The sequence below is a fragment of the Crinia signifera genome, chromosome 2 (assembly GCF_055691185.1).
Source record: "Crinia signifera chromosome 2, ASM5569118v1, whole genome shotgun sequence".
NCBI lineage: Eukaryota > Metazoa > Chordata > Amphibia > Anura > Myobatrachidae > Crinia > Crinia signifera.
This window is the reverse complement of record NC_139218.1, coordinates 95,143,512-95,157,022: the sequence shown is the minus strand read 5'-3', so window position 1 is coordinate 95,157,022 and position 13,511 is coordinate 95,143,512. Positions and strand designations below refer to the sequence as shown.

General features: G+C 41.9%; 1 pseudogene; it reads right to left on the bottom strand.

The window, feature by feature from the left end:
* Positions 1-12,285: 12,285 nt before the first annotated feature.
* Positions 12,286-12,407, bottom strand: LOC146061452 (5S ribosomal RNA; annotated as a pseudogene).
* Positions 12,408-13,511: the final 1,104 nt, after the last annotated feature.

Sequence of the window (13,511 nt, the reverse complement as noted above, 5' to 3'; positions counted from 1 at the left end):
TCAACCTCACTGGCAGAGTCAGCCGAATCTACAGAGGATCCCGATTGTGGTCCTCTTCTGGCTCTGCGTCGATTCCTAAAACGATTGGAATTGCCATGACTCAAATTGCCAGTTAGCCACCCATACACATTCTGGGTCTCATAATCAATCTTTACTTTACTGAACTTTTCTCTTTTATATTTAAGTAAGTCCCGTTTGTAAGTGTCAATTTGGGCCTGTAATTTCTCAAGCCATTTTTCAGATGGATCGCTTGCCAAGGTGTTCATATGTGTGCCCTCAAAGCTTGCAATCTTCTCCTTAGTGGCATTAAGCTCCCTTGTGGACTCCTCCACTACCAATAAGAGCAGGTCGAACGAGCACTTGTTTAAAATGGCACACCATTTCCTACAGAATTGAACATTGTGCCTCCCAATAGTAGGGATATTGGCAATGCGGAACCCTCTGGGGATTTTCTTTTCAGTAAAGTATTCCGACAGTGTAGCAGCGTGATAGTAAAAATCCAGCTCACGTTTTCTGAGCTTGATCAGCTCATGGTATAGATCTGCTGCAGAGATATTCTCTGGGGCTGAGAACACTTTGTCTTTAAATATAATTTTGTCTGCATCCAAATCAGAATAAGAGTGTGAATCAGCTGCATCCAACGTCACTCTCTCAAATGTATTATCCATTGTGTAGACAGAGAGTGTGTCGACAGCCACAATCAGGGAACAAATCCCAGGGATCACGGAGAACACAGTCCCCGTTCCTCCACAAACGCGATGATGAAAAGTAACACCAGGGTGCCTGGACAATAAACAGATAGCCGATATCAGGTGTCCGTAAATATTTGTCGATAGGTCCTGGCACTCACTAATAGGGGATTTCTGCGTCCGTTGCCTTCCGTTCAAATTAGGAGTATGGGACCTCCACAGGTAATGATGAAGGACACGGCGGCACTCGGACAATGAAACAGTCAGACACAAAGTATTGCTGCCAACGTTTCAAAGAGGTTTACTCTTTTTCATCAGGGCAATAAATACAAAAAATCACTCACCATTTATGTGCACACCATCACCACGTTTCCTGTCTGCGCCGCGCGGCTCCACGCCGGTCACGGCCCACTTTGATGACGTCACCCAGTGCCCGTCACCAAATTTAAAAAACTTTATGTGGCTGTCAGAAATAAACAATGTTATCGTTCAGGATGTATGAATAATCATTACATAAGCCAAGCACACTTAAGCATACGATAAGGAGCAACAATAAAGATCTATAGCAGCATAATTTATAACAAGCACAATCATCAAAACATATTAATGAAAAGCACAATCATAAAATAGCACAATCATAAAAAGCAGCTTAAACCCAAGGTTTCATTTAACCCCTTAGGGCTCAGTGAATCTAATCTAAAGATCCACTCTGCCTCTCTCTGCAGAAGAATCTGAGATCTATTCCCACCTCTAACGAGTGGAGGAATGTGGTCAATTATTTTATGTTTGAATGCAGTAGGGGAATGCCCCATAAGTGCATAATGCCTGGCAACAGGTTGTTCACTGCTGCCAGTAAGCACAGCTGAACGTAAGGCTTGCCTGTGTTGAGCCATCCGTGTCTTAAATTGGCAGTCGGTCTTACCGACGTAAAACTTACCACACGGGCAGACCAAAACGTAAACTACGTATTTTGTGGAACAAGTCAGTCTGTGCTTAATGGGAAAAATTGCATTAGTGTAAGGATGCTTAATACTGTCACCAGTCCACATATACCCGCATGTAACACACCAGGGTGCCTGGACAATAAACAGATAGCCGATATCAGGTGTCCGTAAATATTTGTCGATAGGTCCTGGCACTCACTAATAGGGGATTTCTGCGTCCGTTGCCTTCCGTTCAAATTAGGAGTATGGGACCTCCACAGGTAACGATGAAGGACACGGCGGCACTCGGACAATGAAACAGTCAGACACAAAGTATTGCTGCCAACGTTTCAAAGAGGTTTACTCTTTTTCATCAGGGCAATAAATACAAAAAATCACTCACCATTTATGTGCACACCATCACCACGTTTCCTGTCTGCGCCGCGCGGCTCCACGCCGGTCACGGCCCACTTTGATGACGTCACCCAGTGCCCGTCACCAAATTTAAAAAACTTTATGTGGCTGTCAGAAATAAACAATGTTATCGTTCAGGATGTATGAATAATCATTACATAAGCCAAGCACACTTAAGCATACGATAAGGAGCAACAATAAAGATCTATAGCAGCATAATTTATAACAAGCACAATCATCAAAACATATTAATGAAAAGCACAATCATAAAATAGCACAATCATAAAAAGCAGCTTAAACCCAAGGTTTCATTTAACCCCTTAGGGCTCAGTGAATCTAATCTAAAGATCCACTCTGCCTCTCTCTGCAGAAGAATCTGAGATCTATTCCCACCTCTAACGAGTGGAGGAATGTGGTCAATTATTTTATGTTTGAATGCAGTAGGGGAATGCCCCATAAGGCAACAGGTTGTTCACTGCTGCCAGTAAGCACAGCTGAACGTAAGGCTTGCCTGTGTTGAGCCATCCGTGTCTTAAATTGGCAGTCGGTCTTACCGACGTAAAACTTACCACACGGGCAGACCAAAACGTAAACTACGTATTTTGTGGAACAAGTCAGTCTGTGCTTAATGGGAAAAATTGCATTAGTGTAAGGATGCTTAATACTGTCACCAGTCCACATATACCCGCATGTAACACACCCGGTGCATTTTACACAGCCTAATTTAGCTGTGCCAAAGAATGGATTGGCAGGTTGTTTGTCAAAATTGGTAATGTCACTGTGGACTAAGAAATCTCGGAGGTTGCGCCCCCGAGAATAACTAGTGACAAGCTTCTTGTCAGACAGAGCAGGGAGTTCACTGTCGGAGGAGACTGTGAACTCCCTGCTCTGTCTGACAAGAAGCTTGTCACTAGTTATTCTCGGGGGCGCAACCTCCGAGATTTCTTAGTCCACAGTGACATTACCAATTTTGACAAACAACCTGCCAATCCATTCTTTGGCACAGCTAAATTAGGCTGTGTAAAATGCACCGGGTGTGTTACATGCGGGTATATGTGGACTGGTGACAGTATTAAGCATCCTTACACTAATGCAATTTTTCCCATTAAGCACAGACTGACTTGTTCCACAAAATACGTAGTTTACGTTTTGGTCTGCCCGTGTGGTAAGTTTTACGTCGGTAAGACCGACTGCCAATTTAAGACACGGATGGCTCAACACAGGCAAGCCTTACGTTCAGCTGTGCTTACTGGCAGCAGTGAACAACCTGTTGCCAGGCATTATGCACTTATGGGGCATTCCCCTACTGCATTCAAACATAAAATAATTGACCACATTCCTCCACTCGTTAGAGGTGGGAATAGATCTCAGATTCTTCTGCAGAGAGAGGCAGAGTGGATCTTTAGATTAGATTCACTGAGCCCTAAGGGGTTAAATGAAACCTTGGGTTTAAGCTGCTTTTTATGATTGTGCTATTTTATGATTGTGCTTTTCATTAATATGTTTTGATGATTGTGCTTGTTATAAATTGTGCTGCTATAGATCTTTATTGTTGCTCCTTATCGTATGCTTAAGTGTGCTTGGCTTATGTAATGATTATTCATACATCCTGAACGATAACATTGTTTATTTCTGACAGCCACATAAAGTTTTTTAAATTTGGTGACGGGCACTGGGTGACGTCATCAAAGTGGGCCGTGACCGGCGTGGAGCCGCGCGGCGCAGACAGGAAACGTGGTGATGGTGTGCACATAAATGGTGAGTGATTTTTTGTATTTATTGCCCTGATGAAAAAGAGTAAACCTCTTTGAAACGTTGGCAGCAATACTTTGTGTCTGACTGTTTCATTGTCCGAGTGCCGCCGTGTCCTTCATCGTTATATATATATATATATATATATATATATATATATATATATATATATATATAAATCTATGTGTGTATGTGTATGTGTGTATGTTCCCTACGGCTTGACCGATTTTGATGACATTTTCAGGCAATCTTCAGATATTTTTTTTGCCAATTTTCACTAAAGTTGTGCAACGGAACCAGATTGACCAATCATCGTTGGCAAATTCAAAGGCAAAGTCGTACTGATTCCATGCACACCGATGATTTCCAGTGATTTACCATTTGAATTCAAGAGTCTCCAGTTCCCTTTGCATCTTGCCTATGCTATTACCATCAGCAAAGCACAAGGCCAATCGTTGACTATTGCTGGCTTTAATTTGGAAAATTCGTGTTTTTCACACAGCCAATTGTATGTGGCTTGCTCCCAAGTTGGCGCACCAAAAAATTTATAAGTTTTTACTCCAATTAAAAAAAAAAAAAAATCATTGTCTATCCGCTGTCCTTAAGATGAATTAACAAGAGAAATATAATTTCCCATTTGCCTTAAATACATGTGTTTTTCTTGGGTGTAGCAAGGCGCTGTACCTATAGATATCTGCTAAAACTTTGTCATACTGTATGACCACCCCAAACCATCCAACAGAAGTCATCTGGCTATAGATAATTGGTGCTTCCGGCTTTATAGCAATTACAGTAAACACATTTATTCGGATATATTTTATCCATACATCATTATGATTGTAAATATGGCTATTTTAAAGCCAACCTTCAAAACTATATTCTCAGGCAGGGATAATTTAAAGCACAGAGTAATACAATTATATTTGATCAATATTAAAAACAGTTCACATTTTGCTTATCTGATGATTCAGAACCTACTGAGATCATCACAGTTGGCTTGCTCTGTGATCCACTGCCAGCCTCTGGATGAGGGATAAATTCTAAATTGATGAGTGATACAGTTAGTCTAATTTGTTACTGAAAACCAGACACTGGGGGAGAGGGTGGGTTGACCATATGCATTTTGTGACAATGACTTCATTAAGAGTATATAGTGCTGGTTTTAAAAATACAATTTTTTTCAAAATATTAAACAATTGAAATCAGAATTGTTTTGAGTTTTGAATAAAACATAACTTTAAATTCCAGAGAGAAATATAAATATTATTTGTACATGTCTGGCAAGTAGGGCTGGACTGGCCATCTGGCATTTCTGCCAAATGACAGAAGGGCCGATGGCCTTGTGGGACGATTTTCTGCATCCATTTACACACGCGCACGCAGGGGGTTTTCTGAGTATCTAGAAACCCCCCCTGACCGCGGATCCATCAGACAAGGCAGAGCTGGGTACTGTATAACATGGCAGCGGCAGCTTGTCTGACAGCGACAATCTGGAGCACAGCTCCGTGTCCTCTCCTGCACACTACTATCTCTCCTCCCATTGCCACAAGAAAATCACCCACAGCGGTGTCAGCTAAGTACCTCCTGATTGCCTGGCTGCTACTAATGGCAGTGATGTTAACTGCTGACAGAATCCCCCCATGATCGCTGTTCACTGCTCGTTGCAGTAGCTCCGCCCACTCGTGCCATTAAGCTCCACCCACTCACAGAATTTTCCCACAATTCGTGGACATATAGGGACTAGGAAAGGGGTCACTGTCTAGCTGGGGAGTTACTGGATCACACAGGCACAGATCTCCTACAGCTGCTGACAGGTGACAAGTATGGCTACCTAAACTCAATGTGACCACACAGGCTAATCCCTCCTAGCTGACCTCAGTCAATTGGTCAGGCTCCTCCTACCACACCCACTATTATGAGCTTCATACTGTTAGTGCAAGGTAGAAAGGATCTCCCTATTTGGCATAGGTGGCATCAGCGTAAACCAGATATATAAGAACTGCCAGTTCTAGATGCGGTCAGCACCCCTTGGGTCAGGATCCCAGCATACAGTATACCAGCTGCCATCAGAACATTGGCACCGGTTCTTCAAAAAAAAAATAAGGATGCCGACTCTAGAACCCCAACAGCCATCATCTTGAATTGTGAGTATGCAGGCAGCACTAGCAAGCGGCTAGGAAAGGGGGTGGGTGGGTTTAGGCACTACTGTGGGGAATTAGGGTAAGGCTACAGGAAGGGGAATTAAAGGCACTTATATGGGGGTATGCTGCTGTGAATGGGGTTAGGGTTAGGCAACAAGATAAGGGTCTAGGCACTAGCAAGGGTGGGAGGGCTAGGGGGTGTGGATTAGGGACAGGGTACATATGAAATTACTGTGGGTGAGTTGATTTACATAAAAATTTTAATTCAGGTGATGTTATGAGTATATAATAATTGTAGCTGAAGTCTACAGTCATAACATACTGTATAGCAAGTGAGGCGGGTCAAATATTAATAGAAAGTACTAAAATCCCAGTGTGATTTGTCTGACGTTATTTCTGAAGGTGACCCATGCACTGAGCAATTCACATGCAATTTGGGCTCTTTACCTTTGCTTACAACAATCAATCGCAGTAAAAGAGCCCAAATGTCATGTAAATGACAGCAGGTAATATCCGATGCATAGTGCCATGCACATCACACTGTAGCTTACTAGTTGCCCCAGCTGCAGAAGCAAACTGTTGGGTTGCTTCCAAGGCGGACAGGCTTGGCTGGGATCGCATGTGATATATCATTTGCAAAAAGCACCTTCCTGGGTGGCTCAAGGGGAAAATGTGAGCGACTTCTCCAAGGGGAGAAGTTGCCCCTATATATTGGCACCTTGAGGAATTTGTGGGGATATTTGTCTGATGGAAACCCCTCATAAAAAATCCTGTGTTTGCCCCTGATTTATCAGTGCTTCCAGCGCTGCCTTCTGTGCTGAGCACCAGGCGGCCGTGTCATTTGCATATTGACCTCATGACACAACCACATCTAATACGCCCCCCCCCCCCTCCAGTCTGAGCAGCGTGTGTGGGGGGAGCTGAGGGGCCGGCCACCTCACCGCAATGCGACCACATCAGGCGGGAGAAGCTAAACGGCGGGGCGCAGAGCAGAGCCAGCTGCAGTGATCATGTGGATCTGTCCTGGGCTGCCTGCTGCAAGAATGCTGGTGAGTGTCCTGTGCCCCTCTTGTCCTGTGTCTGACTCCTGTCACTGTGAGTGTCATCCTCTCCTTTGTCAGACTGCCAGTAAGTGCTTCTTTCCAATGACAAAGGAGAGGATGACTATCACAGTAGAATGACATCTGCAGAGCATTCCTCTCTGAGACATCTGCTGAGAGAGGCAAACAATATATATCTGTGTGTTCCCACTGGTACTAAGCACTCACTTTTATGGCGATTTTTTCTATATGACATACATACGTACATCTCCAATTTCCACCCTATAATCTGAGTGCAAACTCACAGGTCAGTAGCAGTTGTGGCAGGCTTTTTGTGCAGAGGTTTCTGTCTGAGTCTTTGCTCCCAGAACACTGATGATGAGGGTCGCTGGGTGTGTTATAGAAGCTTCCCCATAAGTCTCTAACTCTCCCATGCACTTTTTGAACACAGAGAACATATGACAAGTATTCTGTAATGGGCATTTGTAGTGTCCCAGCTGGGGTTGCTCAGATCCTTAAGCTCAGTGAAGAGAGGGGTGTTTTTTCAGATGGAAGATGGACCACCAGATGCAGCAGAACACATTCTTTATTTTGTTCACAGGAGTGAATGAAACGCAAGTAGAAGGTCGTACAATACCAAACAATAATTCTTCACAACAGAGCAATACTTTTCAGATTAAATATTACATAAGCAGATGGCAACTAAATTACAGTAAGTCAAACGTTTCAAGCAATTGAATATACAGTTCGTGCTGACGGTGTTCGATCCCAGCCCTAAGACCACAAGAAGTATCAATACAGTAAGTTAGGGATGTCACAGCGAGGTCACCAAGTTCGGATACCTGAACTTTAATCAATATCAAATCAGTACATAAACAGCGGTTAAGGATAACTAATACTTTGACAACTATTACACTACTTGGTTATCCTGAGTATACGGACAGGCCAAAGGTTACCGGTAACCCTGAAGACATACAATAAACATCAACTTACAACGACTACCTAATGTCCTGGATTTGCAGGCCCTAGAACCATACCTGTTCTCAGGGATTTTTGGTGGGGCCCGCGATGGTGGTCCTAACTGAACATATTGATTGGATTGAACCGATAACAGTTCCTGGATCTCTATTAGCGTCCTGCCAATGGGATACTATGTTAGGGTGTGAGTAAATGCAGAATGAGTTACTGAGATGCATGTAAGGTCTATCCGAATGTTAAGGAGGCCTCCAGGCCCTTATAGTTGCTTGTGTTTCCTTACCGGGGGAAGGGTATGAGAGGGTTCTGAATGATGGCTCCTTCCTGTCTACTGGTTACAGGGACAATACTGTCCCAGGGTATCACAATGGCTCTGTCTCTAGACAGATAGGTTCAGCGGGAGTGAAAGAGTTGATACACACATCAGTCAGTGTGCAAGGGGATAAAGGGTGTCTTCTTGCCGGTGTCTTCTTGCCGGGTCCCACAGGTGACCCTGGAGTCTGTGCTGGAGGGAAAGTGGCACTAAGCTCCATGAAGCTGAGGAGGTAAGGGAGTCCTTTAACTGTACTTGGCTGCAACAGGCACTGTGGCAATAATTGCCCTGAGGGCAGACTCACGGTTAGTTGAGGGTGAAGTCCTGGGCTGTCAATCACCCCTCTGGCTGGCGGATCTCTGCTGATGTCCCTGCTTCTTCCAGCCACCTACTGTACTGGTGGGAGGGGTGATGCTAGGAGTCCCTGCCGGCATCTGCCTTTAGTGAGTGAGGTGCCGGAGACACACGCTGCCTTGTTCTGCGGCACTTGCGGGAGCCATCGTCCACCTCCTAGATGCTGGAACCAGAGCTGTCAATCAAAGCTCCATCTCTGGCACTTCTCCCCGCACTGGACATTGCCGCCACTGCCCGTCTTCACAGCCTCAGGCGCCGGCTCTCAGTACCCTGCTCGGTGGAACTACTCTCTCCCGCTCTCCTTCACCTTTCATGCTGCTCCATGCTTCTTCTTCTAACACCGCCACACGTGTCCTGCTGCTGCGGCTCCTTCCTCTTCACCCGGCGCGTCACTTCCTCCTTTCCAGAAGTCCGCTAGTTGTCAGTCAGGTAATGCTCAGGGGCATTACACATTATTATGGTGTGTTCCATAATGTGTCATGGGCATAAAGGTGTGTTTAATAATGTGTAAATTACGGTGTGTTCCATAATGTGTAATGGGCATTATATTGTGTGCAAATGCCATAATGTGTAATGTGCATAATGGATTGTGTCATATTCTGTAGTGAGCATTACGGTGTGTTCCATAATGTGTAATGGGCATTACGGTGTGTTTTATAATGTGTAATGGGTAATGCCTCCTTTTTGTGATGCCATGCCACCTTTCCATGAGGCCACTCCCACTTTTTGCCACACGGCTATGCCGCGCAATGGTCCCGCCTGCTGCAGTAGTTAGATCTGGGACCACCCATTACCATATTTCTGTATCCTTAATTACCATAAAATGTATTTGCACTGCATGATGGTTTCTTTGTATGATAAAAAATAATTAAATAGATTTGCAAAATGTCAACTAAATGGTGGTTACTATATATTTAATAGAAAATAAAAATTGATACGGCAGTGCATTGTTTTTCTAGAAGTACATGGAACTCTGGCACAATAACTACAGATGCTTCTTTCAAAACTCTATTTCTCTATTTTATACTTATTAACCTCAAGATGAAAAGAAAGTATGAAACATTCCTTGCAGCCCTTTGAGAACAGCATGGTTTTCCCAACTTCTAGTATTGGAGTCAGGACTTTGCTCTGCAACATGAGAGGTCATGTTGACCCTGTCTTCAGGTCAAATATCAAATCTTCTACTTATTGTCTCTGTTTATCTATCTACTATATCTCTGATCTATATTTAGTGTGCTAGCCAAATGCATTATAAATTACACTTTTGTTGCAATTTTGAGACAACAGACAGAACGGGACCCCCCTTTTCTGCAGGTCCTAACACTATTGCTCAAAATTATTACAATAAACATAACTATTACATTGATGTTTGATTTCAGGAATACTATCTGGTCTAATGCTCACAAGAGATGATGCTTTTAAAGGTGATACAATTACCAACACACCTGTTGCAAAGCATCTAGGGAAATAGTTAACATAAGCTATGAAAAATAAGTTAAAAAAGGTTGCATGAGAGAATGGGGGAAATTTACTATGATGTGTATTGTACGTCACATGTGATGTTGCTATGGGTAACCAATCAGAATCTACTTCGTATTTATTTAGCACCCTCTAGAAGATAGACAGGATCTGGTTGGTTGCCCATAGCAACATCACATGTGAAGTAGAATACACATCTTATTAGACTAACTAAAAAATGAATCTAATAAACAATATACAGGAGGCTGCAGGTTTAAATGCATTGATCAATACATGAACTAAATATCCACTGTTTATTCAAATTAGTTAATTTAGTGAGTGCAGAGCCCCTGCAATGTCTCTCTCTCTCTCTCTCTCTCTCTCTCTCTCTCCCTCTCTTTATATATATATATATATATATATATATATATATATATATATATATATATATGAAAAAGAGGGGGATGCAAGGCGCCACTTGTGTCCTGAACAACTCAATACTAATGTATATGGTAAGCACGGGTATACCTTTAGGAAAAAAGGGTGTCAGCTGACCTCTAAGTAATAAACACCTTGGTAAGGGGTGTAATGTAAAAGATACAGCGGATTGGATAGAGGTCTAAGCGACTACAAAATACCTGTATAAGAAACGTATTTCTTTAAAAAAAATATAGAAATTTATTTTATACATATAAAAATGCACAATAGCATTAAGTATAAGAACAAATAGTACAAGAGATTTAATATAGAAAAAACAGCGATGTAAAAAATGCGTAGCTTGTTTAAAAAAGGCCTACACGTGTTAACGCTAAAAGGGGGGAGATAAACTAGGAATTTATAAAAATTTGTAAAAAGGTTATAAAAGAAAACGTATCTATTTGTGGAGGAGTCAGCAGGCTGTACCCAACGCGTTTCGTCGATTAAGACTTCATCAAGGGGTGAGAGGGAGATGTGCCTGGTGCTCTATTTATACTGTGAGAGTCTAATGCTCATAATTATGGTGTCACATCCTGTGGGTGTGGCTACCGTTTCTAAAAAACGAAGGGCTTAACTAAATCCTTTATACACTTATATTAGTGTAAGGATCAGGGTAATATATAGCTTATGCTGTAGTGCAATGGTTAAAAAACAAAGTCAGGATAACAGAAAATGCTTTTATATATTTGCGGGGATGCGCATCCCCATTTCCGGCGGGCGGACGTCACTTCCGCCCCGCTTCCTGTGTCCGTTATTGCAGTATAGTTCTGTGTCTTCCGCCTCTCTCGGGCGGACGTGCGGGTGCCCCCCACTTCCGGTTATTGCGGAGCTCCGTCTCATTGGTTGCAGTGGTCGTCAATCATTGCGGGGTGTTGCTTAATGGAGTCACTTGCGGTATTTGTCTCCAGTCGGCGGCCATTTTGTTAGGGACTTTTCATATCTTTAGTATAGGGAATCGGCCATCTTTTTGGATACTGGTCAGTTTAAAGTTCATATTTTCGTATGTGCCACTCTCTCAGTGGTGATTCCACATAGGACATAGGGATAGAGAATACAGTGTGTTAATATTCTGTTTTAACATAGGACATAGGACATAGCGATGAAGGATACAGTATGTTAATAATCTGTATATAGATGTTCATTCCATTATAGCTGGGAACGTTCTTTAGCTCATATTAAATATATAAATATATAATATACAATATTAAGGGGAATAATTATCAATAAATATACACATATATATATATATATATATATATATATAAAAAAGTAAATAAATATATAGTATAAAAAAATGGGTAATAAATTGGTAATAAAAGTAACCATAACAATGTTCTTAATGCTGGCAGCAGATTAGTTCTGGAAGGAATCATCTTAGTGTTATATTAGTGAGTCTTTTGTGAAAAGACCGAGATCTAGAAGAAGTGATCCAAGACAATTTTTATCGTTCATGTGAACCAGTGTGGTGTTTTAGCAGTAAAGTGCAAGGTGCTTAGCTAATAAATATACTATAAATAATTAGAGTGATTTTAGGTGGTATTTATTAATTCATTTATTCATATAAATTACAGTGATTGTCTCTATAAAAGGAGAGAAGATGAAAAGGGGAAAAAAGAAGAAAAAGGGACATTTGTACAATAGTGAGTCAAGTGATTATTGGTAGGTTGCTAAAGGAAGAAAGGTGTGAGAATAATGAGCATTGGTGCTTCTGATTTGTCCTTATCACGAGGTATTCTTTATGTTTTCTGTACATTACAGAACCCGTTCTTCTCAGGTAGTCCCCTGTCCTGATACTGGACGGGCCCAAAAACACTGCTTGGCTGCCAAGATCGGACGGGGTTGGGCATTGCCAGTGTGGTATGACTGTAATGTCTGTTTCCATGTTCCGAGACCTCTCGGACTGAGATACCTTACTGCTCATATTGTGGGACCAAAGTAAAGATTTAAAAGAAAAAGAATAGAAAGTGTGATCAAGTGTGTGAAAGTACAGTGGAGTTCGTTTAGGGAGTTTTTACAGAACCTTCACAGGAAAGGTGCGATTTCATATCCTTCGTTTAGGCCGTTCGGGTGCAGTGTCTGTAGCTGGAAAATCCAGTACATCTCCCTTTGCGACAATTTCTTTGCCAAGTCACCTCCTCTCTCCCCCAGCTGAACATGTTCGATGGCTTTGAAAGTCATTTCTTCAGGGTCCGATGCGTGAGTAGTTGTAAAATGTTAGCGTTAACACGTGTAGGCCTTTTTTAAACAAGCTACGCATTTTTTACATCGCTGTTTTTTCTATATTAAATCTCTTGTACTGTTTGTTCTTATACTTAATGCTATTGTGCATTTTTATATGTATAAAATAAATTTCTATATTTTTTTTAAAGAAATACGTTTCTTATACAGGTATTTTGTAGTCGCTTAGACCTCTATCCAATCCGCTATATATATATATATATATATATATATATATATATATATATATATATACAAAGCGTTGAGGACCGGCACTTGGATCCAAATGAGAATAGAGGAGGTGCCTTCCACAAGTAATGTATACAAACAAATTTTCCAAGTCAGTGAAAAACAGGAGGCGGCACTCTCATTACAAGTGGAAAAGTGTATTCTAAACATATCAAACATCGTGCAAAAAACTCAGCCTGTATGTCAACAGTTTCGGATCCAGAGCTCCTTCCTCAGGACAGCTGGTTAGATAACTTGTCGATAAAGTGCAGTGCAGAACTCTATATATATATATATTTTTTTCTCCACTTTGTCATTTGTGATCACCATTACAAGTGATTTTCTTTTACTTGTTTAAAGTAATCAGCATTCTTAACATGCAAATCTTCATACAGTACCGGAAGTCGTAGTAGAATGCACTTTGGAACACATAGCGTTCCCGGAAGTGAGCGCTTCTGGCCAGCGCTTACAGCGTTATTAAGTTTAAATTATATACATGACTTGTTTCCACTAAGAATCGGATATACTGT